The sequence below is a fragment of the Dipteris shenzhenensis genome, chromosome 7, assembly GCF_047967505.1.
Source record: "Dipteris shenzhenensis isolate YYH24624 ecotype China chromosome 7, Dip_SZ_1.0, whole genome shotgun sequence".
Taxonomy (NCBI): Eukaryota; Viridiplantae; Streptophyta; class Polypodiopsida; order Gleicheniales; family Dipteridaceae; genus Dipteris; species Dipteris shenzhenensis.
Window position 1 is genome coordinate 24,670,516 of NC_141602.1, and position 19,199 is coordinate 24,689,714.

Here is a 19,199-nt window from a genome sequence, read left to right on the forward strand (position 1 = left end):
TTGGAGACGATGAGCTGATCACCACGCTGGTATACTATTGTCAAACAGGTATCTCGAGATTAACAACTTGATTCATGCATACACGACTCTTCTTCTCTTGCCGGCGGCCCAAACGCACAAGGCATCACAGTACGTAAAGCCTCCACTCTGTTGGATCGCTATTGAGCACGCACCTCCGTTTCTGACTCGCGGATTCAAACTCTGAGCCCGATTCAGCAAGGACCTCGCTGTTTTGCGAATGTTGCTCATTGGATGCTTCTCCTGTCCCTACTCGTCGATGCTTTGGCTGTGGATCGTAGGAATCTTGTTCTACGATTTCATGAAGCGATTTGAAGCGCCGCCTCTTATTTTTCTTCCTCCTACTCTTCTGCAACGTCACCTCGCCTTCATCATTTGTAGATTGGTGCATATTTTCTCCTTGCAAGAAATTCTGATTGTTCTTTCTCCAAAGCTCTTGTCTGCCCTTCCTGTTCGACTCAGCTCCTCTTGTTTGTTGGTGTTCATTCACGTCCATCCCGATTTGCCAGCTTGTCCCTTCATCCAATGATCTTGCTCGCTTCGCTTCCCAGCTTTTATCCGCCCCGAGTTTGATCTCCAGTGCGAAGTTTAGTTTCCCCGTCTTCTGCCTCTACAGACTTCTCCTGGTCTAATTCTTGATCATGCACTTTCATACCTCCCCTTATTCGCTCATCCTCCACACCGCGTCCATTCTGTTCTAAAATAAAACTATCATTCACTAATTCTGGAATAGGAGGCATCAAGCGTGGGGCGCTGAATGCGGCATAATCGTGCTCTACCATATCTACTCCCTCGGGCCTAGCTGCCGGATCCAAGGACACGACCTTATAGTCTGCTTCAGAGCGCGCAAGCGATAAGCCATGAGAGTAAATCAATAACTCCTGGAATATATGTGATTAAGCTCAACAGGAGGAATCACCGTACCCATTTGACCCTATAGCTACCATCAGCGACAGAGAAAATCACGTGATGACGCACTGTGCAATACAGTCGCACTATGTTATACGAGAGTCAAACCTTCCGCCGTTTGTGGTAAGGCAGCTACAGTCCTGTCATTTATATCCTCCACAGATTCAGGGTTTTCATCTGATGAAAGTGGGCAACGTCTGCACGAGGAGAATAGCAATTCATATGAGACTAGCCATCAAAGGAGTGCAAATCATCAGAAACGGTGGGGAGAGAGATTTCAGACATCGAAAAGAAACAAAGCACAGGCGTAGTCCTCGACCTTTAAGAGTTTGACGAATTGCCTGTGGATTGTGCTCTGATAATTATTTGCCTCTTCTGGCGCCTCCTTGGCTACAGAAGCATCAGAACGTAGACAGGAACTTAATATCCATTGGGGAGCACAGGTCGGGGCAGCTCTCACACAACGGCAAAAGCTTTCAAACCCTAGCGTAAGCCTTAAATATTACAATTGAATAGACTGCATGCATGTGGAGCAAGAATGCAGGCGTCAGGACTCAGAACGACGCTACTAGGCTCAGCGAGGCCGCGACGGGTAGCCACAATATCGTGTTGCTCGCCAACAGTAGGGCCCTAAACGACGACAGAACTTTTAAAGACGTAGTGCGTATCATAACAACGCTCTGTAATAAGCTCTTGGGTATTTGATACTGTAAGATTACAACCTTTTGAAAGGACAACAAACCCTTTTGAAAGTAAATGGATAAGCATCCCTAAGTGAGGGCATTTAAGGTTATGTACATGTTACTTCGGCTTGCTTTTCATTGCATTTTCACAAACTAGAACAAGAAAAAGTAAGATTCACTGCACGCCATATGGCTCGAACTTAGAGCAGGTGAGCGAATCCTTAGACAAAGCAATTTTACTTCAAAACTAAATTTGTTGCTCTAGGCTTAAAACGAGAATTCCAAAAACCCTAGCGTCTTGAAAACAAGGGTTTGCATGATGAGGGGCACCGCCCTACCTCTACAGCGGCGGTCTCGAGGGCGTTTTCGTTAAATGGCGAGGGTCTGGTCGTTTCGCCGTGTTCCTCTTCCTTCTCGTCTTGCTGTTCCGGAACGCTACAACACTGTGTGTCCTCGTTCTCGGCTACGGCCGCGGGGCGTGGACCCGATGCGATCTTGTGGCTGCAACCCAGGTGATCAATGTAAGCGTCTCGGAGCTTATGCAGCGGCTGCAACGAAGAGTTGTGAAGAGGTAATGGACAGCAAAGGCGAGGCAGGCAGTCGAGGCGACGTGGGTGCTCGAGGAGAGAAGGAAGAGAGGGAGATGGAGGCATGGGGGAGTCGATGTTGGAAGAAGAAGGGAAGGGAAGGTGAGAGCGGAGGGCATGAGCGGAGGTCGATGGCGAAGGAGGAGGGAGGAGGCGTTTGCGGATACGCATACTGTTGGCTAGATTGAACTCTGCAACAAACACAAAGTAATGTGTGTGTGAGACCTGTATATGCTCACCACACGTGTTGGCATTTGTTCTCTCTCTTTCGATAGCCTTTTTCCATACATCTTACACACTCCACCCCCTTTATAGTACCAACAGGCATGTGTACATTGTGCAACTCCCTTTGTGGGATTCTTGATGCAAAACGATCCTTCAACTTTAAAGGTCCTTCCGTGTGCATCACCATGTACGTAAGAGAGAGAGAGAGAGAGAGAATTATTTAGTGAATTATATATTTCTACTAGAGTTTAAAGGTCTTATGTATTGCATGAATCCAAAAGAATATTATACATTTGAATGTCTAGGGGAGAGAGAGAGAGAGAGAGAGAGAGAGAGAGAAGAGAGATTACCCTACAAAGAAGGGGCACGGATGTGGGGCGGGGAGGGGGGGGAATGGGGGCAAGTGGGCAAGGTAGGGATTGGAGGAAGGAAGCAATGGACACTTGATGGTTGCACTTTATCAAGCAATCATGGCCACAAGTGGACTCTCACAATGGTGGATGCCAATGGAGTCATATGATGGTACATATCAATGGACCAAGTATAAAATTTGGCATGCAAGATGCATTCTATGTCTTCATTAAGACATCTATCAACTCTACATGTGTAGTGGGGCCATGGATACGGACATGTGGTGTGCATATGAATTGTAATGTAGACATTTAGCATGCTCATCGTATAGCTAAATGAGGGCTTGTTGGAAAATAGATCTACATAAAGAGTGTATTGGGCATCTAAACACACTAGATAAAGTGTTGGCTAGTGTGGTGGAGTGTGACTATACAATTGAGAAAACAAATGTCTTAATTATTTTTTTTACTCTATTCTATATATGCTTTAAACTAACCAACACATGTCCAAATTTAGATTTGTTCAACTATTTTTGTGGGTTCACACTCCCTTTTCTAAGGGCCTTATGTCATGGACTCGGAAACAAGTCTTTCCCTTATGCTATGTGAGATGTACTTTGTGAAATGGAGGGAAAATATGAGGGGCAATTAAAATAGAGGAGAAATAGTGAAGACCATGGGAAATAGCACTCCATACGCTAGACGTCAAGGTGTTATTTCCTACCCTTGAGAACCATTGATGTGACATTTCTCTACTATTGCTATGGCATTTCTTTTAAATGGCCCACTACAAGACACAAGCCACTTTCCTCGATACCAACACTAAATACAAAAAAAATAAAATTTAACAAGTAAAAAGTGTCAGAATGTCCGTCGCAAAGAAAGCGTCAGTATCATTGTCAATATGGGTGTCGTAAGTCAATGTTCTCAATGTCCGTATGGGCATCGGTATCAGAGTCGGTATATATCAACACTGCGAGCACATGGTCATTGTCCACTATACTCCATGCAGAATTGCTAAGTGTGAGTTTACTTTGTATCACTTTCCTTTTCATTTTGGTGGAGGTTTTTCATTTCAAAGCAAGAAAGACTTTTATGTCGGTTTCAACTTAGAATTTGTCTACTAATAGTACTATCAGTGTCATTTAGGGCTTTACTAATTGCAAGGTTTATAGCTACCCACTAGCTATAACCTTCACATAGATAAAAGCTCACAAAACTTGCAAACTTGCATAAAACTTTATTCGCAGAATGCCAAGCCCCTTTCTACAAGTTGCACTATCAAAGCATCCAAAACCACTTCAAAATTCCATTCCAATCTTCATTTTCAAGTGTTTTTAGTTGGATTTGACACTACAACTAACTTAGCAATCATTCTAGCTACCTCCCTGTATAAAAAAACATTTAAAAAATAATAAAAAACAAGCTCAAATGCATGACCGTGGCTTTATGGATAGAAAGTTGAAAAGTGATATTTCCTACTCAAACCATTCTTTCTTCACTATTTTCCGCTTCCAATCCACTCCTAATCTCCACTAACAAATCCTAAAGGCATGTGCAATGGGTTGTTTATGGGAGGAAGCTAAACAAAAGCAAAAGCATACCTCTTATCTCCCTGACAGCGGTGCCAAAGATGTGTTCTCTGGCAGAGACACATGTGTCATGGGGATGCTTAAAGTGTGCCGACATCGCTCGTCACCCCTGTGCAACTTCTTATGGGAGCATTGCATAGTGAATCCTTCACTCGTGTCACTCGAGTGCCTACCAGATCGTTTCAATGGGGCTTCCACCAAGAAGAAGGGGGAGAGAAATGGAGAGAGTAAAGGAGGAGAGAAGAAATAAAGGGAGGGAGAGGGAGAAGGAGGTGAAGGGGGATCATGGCAAACACCAAAGGCAAACAAGGACAACGAGCAAACCTAATCTCAACACATGAGCAAAAAGAGAGCTTGTATTTCTTTAAGATTGCATACAACAATGAAGACGAAAGTCAACCACTTGGCCTTTTATACATGTCACCTTTTGAAGGGAGGGCCAACCCTATTCCTTATGCCACTCTCTCTCTTTCTCTTTTGTTACAACCACTTGGGCCCATATGGCACCAAGGCATATGCTGATTCTCTCAATCTCCTCTTTGTCTTCAAATGGCTCTTGTGTTATCCATATACGGGATCCAAATGGATCATATGTTATCCTTGCCAATTTGGGAAATCTTCGCGAGACCACCTTGGTCCTAAGCCATTTGAGGCCCAAAACCCATAGGTGCGAGCCAGAGCTATCAACATGCTCAATGGCTATTAACAACCCTATAGAGAAGCCTTTGTTGCTTTATTTGGTCAAGTCATTTTAGATCCCGTTAGTGGAGTCTCATGGGTCTTCTATCAAGGAAGATAGTGTTTTAGCGCTAGCTGTCTATTGGTTATGTAGATGCTGATACAGGATCTGCTAGGAGGTGGAGAGGCATATATAGTCATTTTGGGCTCTAGAGCTATGATGCAACATTCTAGGCCAATGTTGGCACTGTCGTGATCCGTCTCTACTCTCATTAAACTATGGAGCCAAGGGAGCCTTCGGATTAAATGTGGACTTCAAGCTCCACCACAGCATAGCTATGCCACCTTGTTTACAGACTTGGCTCATGATGGAGTCATAGGAGTCCCAAGTTTGCCCACTAGTCATAGTTGTTTGTGTGTGGTGTTGTAGTTTGTTGGAGCGATGACTGGGTTGCATGAGAGTTGGAGGCTATTGAGTTGGATCTACAAAGAACGATCTAGCATTGTTGATGGTGGAAGGATCTAGAGTTGTTGATGGTGGAAGGATCTATTGTTGTTGATGGTGGTCCGGAAATGCCGCTAGCCACATTGTTGTTTGTTGCCCATGTATGGAGTGGCAACTATTTTCTACCTATACTTGATGAAAAACATTCGAGTTGGAGCAATCTGTAGTTTGTTTGCATGGAGAAGTCATTTTGGAGGATATTGAGGTTTTGCCTTGCTTTAGATAGAGCTATCTTATAGCTCCCTTAGTCACAGATGCTAGCTCAATTGTTTGTTGCTTGAAGTCAATATACAAATTCTAGTTCTCTCTCTCTCTCTCTCTCTCTCTCTCATAGAAGAGAAGTCTCCTCAAAAGCTCACTAACTCATGAACAACTCTCACAAAGTAGACCTCACTCTCAGTCAATGGAGATCCCTCATAAAGAAACTCTCAATGAATCACTCGAGAAATGGAAAAGGAGATATCTCTCAAAGAATGGACATAAATTTTCTCTCAAGGAATGATGACATAGAACACTTAAGAGAACTCTCAATCTCTCAATCACTCTCACAGTCTCAAGGGTCACAATGCCTCAGCAAAAGGCGAGGGAGCTCTGATACCATGACAAAACATGAAGAGAGGAGAGGAGAAGAGTGGAGATGAGGAGAGAGGGCACAGCTAGAGAGCACACCACAAATGACTAACTGTACACTAGATTTAGTTGAAAATGTAGAATATATACAAACCCCTTTAGGGTTAGGATTTCGGTTAGGGTTTCTAACCCTTTCCTTTATAGCACTCTATGTGTTAGTGTACACACACACAATATCAAACACATGATGTTGAGATGGTTTCTCAACACGGGGATCACAGAATATGAGTGAATTTTTTAAGCTTATATTCTCAATAGCAATGCTTTATTTTGACCTCGTTATAACCATCAACAATATATATTATAGAATTTACAACACTTAGTGATAGTTTATCTTAGGGTACCTGAGATAAACTATCTATATTTGTTCTTTTTTTACACATGGCTCTCAACAAACAAGCATGGTTTATGAGCTTTCCTAATGTTGACATTGTTGTAGTTTCTTTAGGATCTGCAACACATAATATTGGTCTTATTAAGGATAGCTAATATGTCTATCTATACCTTTTGGCTCCCTTGGCTCTGTAATTATTTTAGAAAGAAGTGTAAGCTTATATCACAATGTTGTATATTAAAAGGAGCATAGGACCATGATTTATCTTGGTATTTTCTTAAAAACTCTCTTCCATTTAGAGGAATGTTGGATTAAGTTTCCTAACTTTATTATATTGATATGCTACAAGAAATGATGCTTATCTTTTTACATAATGGAAAAGGATCCTTTCAACACTACTACACACAGATCCTATTGCGACGTTTAAGTACCGATGTTTAGCGCGCGCAAGGTGCTAATCGTCGATATCGGAAGCATATCTCGTGAAGCGTCGCTATATAGCGACTTCAAGCAAACGTCGCTATATAGCAATGATTTCTAAAGTCGCTATATAGCGACATTTATCAGAATTGTAAGTGTCACTATATAGTGACACTAAGATACTTTTTTATAGCGACGTTTTACAGAGAGTTTTTTTTCTCATATCGACCTTAAAAGTCGACCTTAAAAGTTAGTTTTCTCCAATGGCAATTTTTTTTTTTTTCATACATGTTTGATCTTTTAAGAGAATAAAAGTATGAGAGCATGTACATCAAGCCTTTGAAGCTCATATATTCATGTCCAAGTTTGAGATGAAAAAAATCAATGCAGAGCATTCAGATTAACGGTTTCATCTTGAGCCAAGTCTAATGCGCCAAACAAGTCTATCTCTAACTCTATACCGAGTTGATCTCCTATATCATCATCATACTATAGCATCGTACGTTCACCTAAAAGTAATTAATCATCTTCTTCAATAAAGTGTGGTGATTCTTGATGATCGTTGTCTTCTTCCTCAATATCAGGATCTTCATCTTCCTTCGGTGCAATGTCATTATGTGCATCTTCCTCTTGGCTCATATTATGATCTTCATCTTCTTTGCTAGATTCATCTCGATCAATTGGATCTGGCATTGGTAGTGGCATCTCATATCCACATCTCTATCTTCGAAAATTTGCTTACTTTGTGGTGCAACTTGGATCACATACCACCATCTTGGATCAGACGATCCGGATAAAAAACCACCTATATTGAAGATGGGTGCGAAATGTTGTCAATTATATATATGAAATTATGCTTAAGTACATGTATCAATGGATCTTTAAAAACGAAAGCATTGATTAATTAAATCATTAGTATGCACCTGATCACAATGCTCGAGAAGAACAAAAGTATCACTTTCATCAGTCCAAAGTTTGGTGGATTATGTTGCAAAGAAATCGCTACTATCTTTTCTCACTGTCGCATGGGGACCATTGTAAATAGTTCTAAACCATTTTACATCAAGAATGAAAATACTAAATCGTCTGAAATCAACTTCATCCAACTGTGAGGAGAGAAGATTGGTATCCGAAGCACTTGCTCGGCTATCTTGTGTGAAGTTAGCCATGACTCCACAATCATACGTGACTCTTTTTGAATCGATGCATTCCACACGAAAATGTCATTCATATGACCATAATGCACTGTACTTTTTGTACTGTAAAAGAGCATCATTAAAACAATGAAGATGTGTCTATTTTATAGCGTATATTGTCACAAATAATTACTTAATTACTTCAAGCGGTAAGAAACTTACATGCATCATACATCCAGATGATGACTCTCGCTCGCGCTCGTTTATTGTCTCTCCATGGTATTCGGCTTTACGTAGAGCCAGTTGTAGCCAATCAAGTGACATGTGAGTGGGGAGAAGAGCCATATCTCGTGGATATGGTTGCGATCACCTGTACATTACTCTGAATCTCATCCTTGAATCATCGCCTTGTGCCTCTTCAAGACACTTGGGTTCATCAGCACGGATCACTTCTATCATCAAAGCATAGTTTATCAATTGTTCCTACGCCCCTCGAGGGGGTCACTCATCATATGTAACCCTATCACGTGAGTTCAACAGAAGGATTTTTTTTATTTCTAAAATTTACAAAAATTAATATACATAAGGGACTATTTAAAATAGTTTTGGAAAAAATTTACAGATTTGTATAGAAAAGGGGTACATTTTATTAATGAAATTTTTTACAGATAAGGGACTTTTAATATAGGCCTTGAACGCACGTGATATAGAGGGTTTATACATAGTGACCCCCCTGAGCTACGCCCTTCTTTGCTCCTCTAATCTCTTGGACCGGCGATGTTCAGATGGTTCCTCCTCAATTGCTAGAGGTTCTCTGCCGTCCAAAAGCTACTTTACCCACTTCGGGAATGGCCGTTGCCATTGTGGTTCTACAGGCTCTTCTTCATCTTCTTTGTCTTGAATCCTCCCAAGCACCGTTGGGGGAGTTCGCTCTGCTATTGGTGGCAGTACTAGATGGATATCCTGGTCCTGGTTGTCTAGGAAGGAAGCATCCTCCTCCAATTGATGAGGTTGTTCTGAGAAGACCACATCGCGACCTTCTTGGTAACAGGGTTATAGAGACGGTAACCCTTCGCCTCTTCACTGTAGCCCAAGAAAATACGCTTCCGGCTCTTCGGTTCCCATTTGATCCTGGTAGCATCAGGGACATGCACAAAACAGTCACATCCAAAAACTCTGAAATGTGCAACTGAAGGTTTCTTACCAGAAAAGGCTTGTAGTGGAGTCATCCTGGTCACAGCCTGCGTGTAGCTATGATTAAGGATGTAAACTGCATGTTACATGCTTCAGCCCAGAAAGTCTTTGGCAATTCTTTCCCTTTCATCATACTCCGGCCCATTTCGCAGATGACGCGCATCTTGCATTCTCCTACTCCATTTTGCTGTGATGTATGTGGCAGGGGTTTCTGCCTCTTGATTCCGTGACTTTTGCAGTAACTTTGAATTCTGTCGATCTGAACTCTCCACCTCTGTCTGATCTCAGCTTCTTTACCTTCCTCCCCGATTCTTTCTCGACCATTACATGCCATTCCTTGAACCTACTGAAAGCCTCGTCTTTCGTCTTCAGGAAGTATATCCATATCCTTTTACTGTAGTCATCGATCAGCGTCATCAAGTAGAAGGAACCACCCAAAGCTTCCGTCTCCATCTTTCCACAGAGGTCTGTGTGAATGAGCTCTAGAGGAGCCTTTTCTCTGCTGGCCTCTTTAAGAAAGGGCTGCCGATGCTAGTTGCCCATCATGCAAGCTTCACATACATCATGCAGATCTAAAATTTCTGGTAGGTCTGCAATCGTTCCACTTTTATGCATCTCCTTCAAAGAACTAAGGTTTAGATGACCAAACCTCTCATGCCATAGCTTAGTGTTCTTCACATCCGCTCGAGCACTGAAAGCTGAGAGTTCGTAAATGTTGTTGCACTGTGTACCTTTACCAATGACCTTTCCTTGAAGATCCAGGATTTGTGCACCATTCTTATCGAATTGAAATTTGAGGTCCCGATCCGTGATCGCCGAAACGGACAACAAGTTCCTCTTGATATCTGGCACATAAAAAACATCGGATAACTATTTTACAACTCCATCTGACTTGAGAGCAATCGTACCTTTTCCTTTTGCTGCACATTTTGCATCATTGCCGACTGCTACCATGATGTCAGTCCCTACCGGCTGTAGAGAGGTATACCATCCTTCCGACTGGTCATGTGGCCGATGCACCACTGTCAATGATCCAAGGTTCATCTGCAGGTACATGAACTGCCTCCATGCAAATCTCCTCAATTGCGACGAATAGCTCTATGGGTACTGCCTGCGCACTGTTGCTAGACTCTTTCTTCACTCCGTTCTTCTCATCTGCGATCTTCTTGCGGCACTCATTCCGCTTGTGCCCTGCCTTGTTGCAATAGAAGCACTTGATCTTCTTCTTTCTCTTTTTATCATCAAAAGAAGATGGGTTACCAGAGTCCTTACCCTTACCTTTCTTTGATCCGGTCCAGAAAGCCGAATCTTCTCCAGTCCTCGTCTTTTGACGCATCTCCTCCTCCAGAAGCATCGCGCTGAAATCCTCAAAGTTGAGGGGCGGATTTCTATTCTGCGTATTCAGCACTGTAACAAGACCGTCGTACTTTGGTGGGAGAATCCGTATGCACCTTCGTTCTAGATTCTCGCTGGTGATGGTAATGCCAATCGTAGTCATCTGATCGCGCAGATTCTTCACCCTGGTGATGAACTTCTCTACCGCTTCAAACTTAGACAACTTTTCATTCGCGAGTTGAGTCTCCAGATTCTGAATCCGCATCTGAATGATTCGTGGTCTCGTACTGATTTTTCAAGACCGTCCATGCCTCCTCCACTGTGATGACATGTTGAATTAACGCCATGATGGAATCACTAACACTGCAAACAACAGAACACAGCGCATCAGCATTTCTTCTTGTCCACGTGAGAATCTCATCCGTAGTTGGCCATCTCTCACAATCTGCTCGCAAACAGAAACACACTACCAAATCTTCTTGCTAGAATCTAGGCTCTGATACCATGTAAGAAAATAATACTACGTCTGTGCTCAATAGATAACAGGATCTCATACGCAAGAGAGAAAAACAAGATAGCATGGAGAATCAAAAATTTGATTACAAGAGAATTGATACAATAGATGGCGCTGCCTCCCAGCCGTGTGCTCCTGTGAAAGAAGCTTCGATGGCGTGCAAGAAACAGTAGAAGACGGAGGCTGAATGCTAAGGAATCAAGGTTGCTGTAGCCAATGATGAAATGGGCTTCACGGGCTTGCTCTTAAATAGCCACCAGTCGTAGTTGGTTAGGCTCAATTGGGTGGTCGACCCAGTCCACCCAAAATGGTCGACTGGGGGTCGGTCTCAAAATAGGCCACCGACCATATGATAGAACCGGTGCGCAAAACAGAGCAACTAACCTACGGTCTCCGTTCGGCCCATAGCCATCCGGGATCATCTGAGGCTTCAAACGGGCCTCGCAACCCGAGAATGGGCTGCCCCGAGAAATGTTCCGTCTACCCTCAGTGCGGTCAGTCAAGGGATGCCTTCCTGCACTTGCATGTAGCCTAGTTGGTGGTGTGCCAACTCTATCTGAAGCCATCCAGCCATCAGGCCACACATGGCCCCCATCTGGTGTCCAAACCAGGACCTACTAGATAACCGAGCTACTCAAATGCCTTCTCCTCATATGGGGGGCTTACAAGTAGAGTTAGCTGGTTCCCGCGTAGTTACACGATAGTGGAGCATTGATATCTAACACTCTTGGTCCCACTGCAAGCCCAAGAAACACATTGAGCTTGTCCAAATTGTTGTCCAGGTAGCTATCAAGTTTGCCTTGTGAAAAAGCCAAGTATATGTTTTGGGGAGCTCACTCTCAAGAAGGCGGTAAGGTGAGAGCACAAGAGTAAATGTAGAATCAAGCATAGGAACAAGAGGGCAAGATTGGACAACATTGCTCTCAAGAGTACAAGTAGTGGAACAACGAGTACTAAACCCCTGCTTTGCATGGGCAAAGATGCATGACCATCCTCAACAACTCCCCATCTGAAGGTAAATCTTTGATTCTTAAAAAAAAATTTCAAGTGAGTTTCGATTTTTCTTATTTTCTTTTTTAGGATAAAAAAGTGGGGGTTATGAATGGACGGAGTAGGCTAAATAGACAATTGTAGAAGGAAATGATGTTTGATGTCCAAAGATAGTCAAAGGGGAATACCTAGTTTATACTAATGTGAGTCCTCAAGAGAGATGTGATCTGTGCAATGGTCTATGCTAGAAAAAACAATATCATTTGCTTTTAGTATCTCCACATTAAAGTTGCAAATAAAGTAATGAACGCAAGATAAAATTGAGATTTGATAATTTGAGTTCATACTTAAAAACATTTAAGTTTATTTATATAACATTATATAGCCACACAGAGTGTGGTTGGAGAGGTGGTGCGCTTCCTCTCCGAGAGCTATAAAAACCAGAGCGGGCCCTTTCCTCATGGTATGATCTATCAGTCCATTGGTCCATTGGTCTTGAATAGTTAAGGTAGTGTGATAGTTGACGAAAGAAGATTACCTTTTTGAATGTTTGTCAGGCGACGAGAGAAAACGTTATGAGATTGGGCCGATGATCTCTAGCTTGCTATTCTAATCTGCAACAAAATATAGTGTCAGAAACTTATAGATTATTAGAAACTTATAGATTATTAGAATAAGAAGAAAAAAATATCATCTATGCGAACACAATAAGCTTTCCGGTGACTAGCTTTGAATATCATAGAAAATGAAGAGCAAATTATAGTGTATGTGTTTCGCATACTATGACGGCAAAGAAAAGTCCATACTTGGTGAGAGGTATCCACAAACTCAAAGATAGAGCTCATCTCTTCTCTCTATTCTTTAAGAAGAGGTTTTCAAATGGAGCAATTCTAGAGATTCGGAGGAAGCTTTGCGAGAGGTTTGAGAGGTAGTCGAAGGTTCGGAGGAGCACCACGTGGAGCCTTGGAGGTTCCTAGGGGATCTGGCGTGCGACCATGATCCCACCATCGTATTGGAACCAAAATTTGTAGCAGTATTAAAGCAAGTTGTTCTAATTTCCTTATGCCAAGTCCACCATGCACAAACTCTACTCAGTCTACTCTAGAGTCCATGTGTTGACATGGCGGTTTGCTGGTGGCTAAGCCAGCAAACTTGTAGAATTCAAGCGGGACCATTGAACCAAAGCTGGACTACAACGGACCACTAGTCCTCTGGACCAATGCTGGACTGCAAAAGAATACATAGACGAGATGACGTGTTGCAAAATCCCAGACTGCGCATACCACATGACATGTTGGAAATTCGTTGACCAGATGATGTGGCAAAGATTAACTTACCATGACACGTGGACACAGAGATTTGACCCACCCACCACGTGACACGCAAGCGTGCTATACGAAGTAAATACTGACACGTGGAGTAAATGCACAGAGGGAGCGCAAGAGAGAGAGAGAGAGAGAGAGAGAGAGAGAGAGAGAGAGAGAGAGAGAGATGTATAAGAGGTATAGAGAGAGAGAAGAGAGAAAGAGAGAGTGTCCTCCGTTGCGCGACACATGGCACCCTTTTCCACACGATACCTAGCAATGTTCTCTCTCTCTCTCTCTCTCTCTCTCTCTCTCTCTCTCATGCTCATGCTCATGCTCGTGCTCCTCATGCACTCAAGCTCACATCCCTCTTTCAGCCCTCCAAGACTCTCTCTCTCTCTCTCTCTCTCTCTCTCTCTCTCTCTTTCTCTCTCTCTTGCATGCAACCTCCCTAATCTCCTTCATGCTCTACTACCTTGAAATTGCCTTGCTCCCACCCTCTCTTGCTTCCTTTCTCTGTGCTCTGTACCACTCACACAAGGAACACCCCTCACCTCGTAGGTAGCTTTGCTATGTCTACTTTGGTAAATTTCAAATATGAGGATTGAATTGAGACCAGTTTAAATCCTTTGAAGCAATGAGGCTAAGGATACAACCAAAACACTAGAAGCTTGATAAGAGCCAGGCCTACATGGCTACTTGATTCATCTTTTGTTATAAACATTTTGCAGGTTCCTTTAAATGAAAGAGAAAACTTGGCCACTGAGGGTCAAAGCCACGAAAAGAAAAGGGAGACAAAGAATTTATCATACTTCTCCATCGAAAGAGTCTTCTAAGCATTCTCCTTTCTCATTCAGCTTCAGTGCTTGAACTGCTAAGGGAAGATCTTCTTCAAACTATGGCAGAAAAAGGAAAGGGTGTGAGGGTTGTACCACCAACTCAAGATTCAAAAATATTTCAGCCTCAGAAGCCGAGGGGTCCATTCAAGCCCTTCAAAGGAAAGTCAAAGTTTACTCCAGAGCAGATTGCGACCTTCCAAAAGGAAGGTAAGTGTTTCGGTCGTGGAACACCAGGGCGTGTGGCTGCCCAGTGCCCCCATAGGATTGCGGATCCAAGGGAGCAAAAAATGCCAAAAGAACCGCCAAAGCCCATGGCAGGAGAAATCCCAGATATGCTGGGAAGAACCACAGAACCAGAAAACAGAGCGCTTTGCCTCGCATGGGGTAAAGTAAGAGATCATAATGCCTTGATTCTTTTTTAGCCAAGAGCTACCGATAATTTCATCTAAGAAGATCTAACTTTGAGGCTAGGATTCCAACGAGGACGATGTTGAATACGTCGTATAAAGTGATGGCCAAGGTGCTAGCTCTTAGGATCAGAAACATTTGTGTGCAAATAGTTGACAGAGAGCAGTGCAGGTTTGTGAGATCTCGAGACATATTTGAGAATATTTTAAATATTTCTTGTGCCTTGGATTTTGCATGTGCTTTAGGTCAAAAGTGTATATTCTACGGTCTTGATTTAGACAAGGCGTATGACCGAGTCCGGAGAGACTTCATCATAGCGGTTCTTAGAAGGTTGGGCTTTGGGGATCTCTTTGTCAGAATGATCCAGACACTATTTTGTAATGCCTCTGCAGTTCTATGCATCAATGGAGGGGCAGTGGGGGCTTTTGATATGAAATGTTCTATTCGCCTAGGCTGTCCTGTTGCCCCATTGCTCTTTGCTCTTTGTACTGTCCCTTTAATCTCTATTCTTAAGAAGGCCATGGTGTAGGGCAGTTTTCAGCAATCTCTCCCTCCAAATTCTCACCTTCAGCCTGATCATGGATTTCCCTACCTTGAAATCCTTGGCAGTCTCATGTATGCCATGCTCACTACCAGACCTGGTCTCGCATTTGTTGTCTCAAATCTTAGTCGATTTTCTGCCACCCCATATCCACCTTATGTCCTTGCTCTTAATCGCATCCTCCACTACATACAGGGTACTCTTCAGGCATCCATTTCATACCACGCTGGTCCTTTTGCCCCTCATGATTATGCAGACGCCGACTGGGCAGGTGATCCCCACACTCGCAAATCCACATCTGGATATCTTTTCATTTTAGCTGGAGGCCCTATCAGCTGGTCCTCACACAAACAAGAGTGCATTGCCCTTTCCAGCACTGAAGCTGAATATGTTAGTCTCGGTTATGCTAGAGGCAGGCATCCATTTCACACCACGCTGGTCCTTTTTCCCCTCATGATTACGCAGACGCCAACTGGGCAGGTGATCCCCACACTCGCAAATCCTCATCTGGATATCTTTTCATTTTAGCTGGAGGCCCTATCAGCTGGTCCTCACACAAACAAGAGTGCATTGCCCTTTCCAGCACTGAAGCTGAATATGTTAGTCTCAGTTATGCTACAGGCGAAGCGATTTGGCTCTCTCACTTCCTCACTGAACTTCATCACCCTTCTCATCATCCTCTGCTGATCTTCACTGACAGTCAAGGAGCTCTTTGCTTATCTGGCAACGGTTCTTTCCACAAATGGACTAAGCACATCCAAGTTCGATATCACTTTGTTCGACAGGCACTTGCAGATGGCCACATTCAGCTACTTTACTGTCCTACTCATCGTATGTTGGCCGACATTCTCACCAAACCTCTTCCTGCTGAGCACCGTCATCTTTACTTTACTGTCCTACTGATCATATGTTGGCCGACATTCTCACCAAACCTCTTCCTGCTGAGCACCATCATCTTCTTTGTCAGTTATTTCATTGTCTTCTGGGTGGGAGAGCAGATCAAGCTAATGGAGATCACGACGATACAGTAGATAATGAAGACAACACAGACCATGCCGATGGAGACACTGCAGCAGATGTTCCAGAAATCAATTAGGAGTCCAACAATTGGGTAGGAGTCTAGCAATTGGGTAGGAGTCTAGCGATTGGGTAGGAGTCTAGAAAATAAGGCTAATTGTCTAATGGGTTGGAGTGATGCAAAAGTTTGATATTTGAGGTAAGCGAATATGTCATCAGACAAATCGCCACTAGATGATAGGGATCTGATGCTTTCTGAGAAATAAAAGGAGAACTGGAGTCCATTCAGTGAGCGCCAACCGCCTCACTAGTATATAATTGAGTGAAGTATTGAATAAAAGATGCACGAAGTTTCTCCAAGTCGTGTGTTGTGAGCAGTGTGTTTGTTCTCTGTTGCTTTTACTGTCTTTCTTTTTGCTTCAGGACGTCATCCCCTAGGGAGAAAAAAAAATGGTTCCAAATGGAATGTTGTTGGCGATGCAGTTACTGGTATTTATGCTACCATTTGTGGCATACACGAGATGTGAAATTCTTGCCATTTGCATTGCAAGAATCCAGACTTTTGATTGATCACAAAAAAACTTATTCAGGGACATCAAATTGGGTTTCGAAAGGGTACAATGCAAACGTAGGAATTTAAGAAGTCCAGCATTCACATCTTGAGAAAGGAACCCTCCAGAAGCATTCAACATTTCTAGAAGATCATAATCACATCCCAAAAAGCAATGTAAATTTCTGAAGGAAGCCCATCCGGACCAGGAGACTTTTCCTTTTTCATTAATCTAGCCGTTCTGAAATCATCCCTTTTCGTGCAATTAGTCCAAGAGAAGCCCTGTAGCCCTGTTGGGTCAAAGCTCAATGCAATCAGTTAACCCATGATTTACACAACTCTCCTCCCAACCATCAGAAATTGAAGTAGAGGCGCTCCTTGACACATGTGATCTATCCCAAACCGCTCCAGTAAAATTCCAATCACATGCCTTTAGCCATTTGTCCCCCACCAAACAGGAGCTTAGGATACTCCAGCACACGAACTCCTCTCAACACTAGTGCTCGGGGCATACAAACTTACCACTCCAAAGACAAAGCCATCGACCTTCAACTGCTCAGCAATAAACCAACCAGCCTTGTCCCAGAAGCATTCTTGCATATTGTATTGGGATTTTGCAATGATAGCAACCCCTCCTCTTCCTCTGCATTGAGCATTTACCAGCACCGAAAATCCCAAGTTTCTCAGGTTAAACCAGAATGCATCAGCTTCCCCACACTTCACTTCCTGAAGTAAAAATACATCTGCCTTGGCTCTTCTCAAGACAGCCAAACAATCTCGTTGTTTCCCCTGGCCACAACCGCCTCTGATATTCCATGCGCTGAGAACAAACGTACCTTAGAACCCCTCTGAACCGGCATGGAATCATGGGTTTGAAAGGACCTTATATGCATCTCGAAGGAAACTAAACTTGTTTCCTTTAAGAGAGAAAACCATTCCATCTCCCAGTTCCACATCCACAAAGTCCAGGGCTTTGATACTACGATCCCAAGGGATCCAAGCATGTATGAGGCCAGATTTCAATGGAGGGGGAACTAGAAGCACTCGACCCAATGACGCTGCGATCTGCTCAATAGACTCCAGAAACATAGCTGGAAGATTTGGGAAATCAATCCACACAGGGCACTCATGGTACATGAATTCGTCCACACTGAAACACGGGGTCCAAGGGATGACCAGCACCGTAGCCCCAGCAAACTAGAAGGTCTTACCAACCACCTCATCCCGCAGAGCTTTAGAAGCAAACTTGACCATAAAAAAACCCTTCCCCAAGAACCTGGCCGAGAACCCCAGAGGAGGGATATCGCACTCAAAAGACAGGAGATCCTCCAGCTCCCTAAAGGACGGAACGCACCATGTTAAGAAAAAATATACCCCTCCTCTCGCCAGCCAAACCAGCTCAGGCTTGACGGCATCCAAGTTCAGCTTACAAACAGCTCCATGTCTTTTGCCATTTTCAAACCACGACTTACGGGCAACTATACGAGCTCTTCTACCAACCTCTGCGAGCACCAATTTCCTCGCTTCTTCATCGTCCAGTGAAGAAAACCCACTAGCCAATTTCTCTGACAACACCCCAACGAACGAAGGCTGCTCATTCCCTCCATCCCCCAAATCAGCATTTTCCTGCACCGCTTGCAACCCTCCGCTCTCCTCACCCAAGGCCTCACCCTTCCCTTCACTCATTTGAGAAAGTACCTCTACCAAATCTGTGTCCACATTCACCCGCGGCGGGTGCTTCACCCGCTCACCCAGATGACAAGAAGACACCTCCCCGCTTGCACCATGCACTAGTCCACCGCCTTCCCGCTTCCCAAGAGCAGCTGTCAAGTCAAAATAACTAAAATCGTGCTAAGTGCATATTAAACTAAACCCAAGGAAGAGCACGTTCCTTGGTCTTATAAAATGCAAAGTACTATAGGCCAAATGCAAAGTGCTATGTACCAAATTCAAATTCCTATATGCAAAATTCAAATTGCTTTGTACGAAATGCATATTATTTTAAAGCCAAGGAAGGGCACATTCATTGGTCTTATAATTTTTGGAGAGGCAATGTGCCAACTCCCCCCCACACAAATCTGTGGTTATGTGCTAAATGCAAAGTACTATAAGCCAAATGCAAAGTGCTATGTGTCAAATTCAAATTGCTATGTGCGAAATTCAAGTTGCTTTGTGCTAAATGCAAATTGAAATGAACCCTAAGAAAGAGGGAACTCCTTGGTCTTATGATTTTCGGAGAGGAAGTGTCCCAACTACAAATATGTGGTTATGTGCTAGATGTAACGTGCTATGTGGCATGTGCATAATGCAAAGTGCTATATGCAGAATACAAAGTGCTATGTGCCGTATTTAAATTGCTATGTATAAAATCCAATTTTCTAAAATCAAAACATGTGTTATATGCTAAAATTACCAAATTCAAATAAAACATATTCTCCGA

General features: G+C 43.3%; 1 long non-coding RNA gene across 1 annotated transcript; it reads right to left on the reverse strand.

The window, feature by feature from the left end:
- Nucleotides 1-205: 205 nt before the first annotated feature.
- Nucleotides 206-1,111, reverse strand: LOC147900130 (uncharacterized). Its single transcript, XR_015541277.1, has 2 exons — nucleotides 1,036-1,111; nucleotides 206-850 (listed from the first exon to the last, which is right to left on the reverse strand). It is a non-coding gene; the product is annotated as an uncharacterized LOC147900130 (long non-coding RNA).
- Between the last annotated feature and the right edge of the window lie 18,088 nt (nucleotides 1,112-19,199).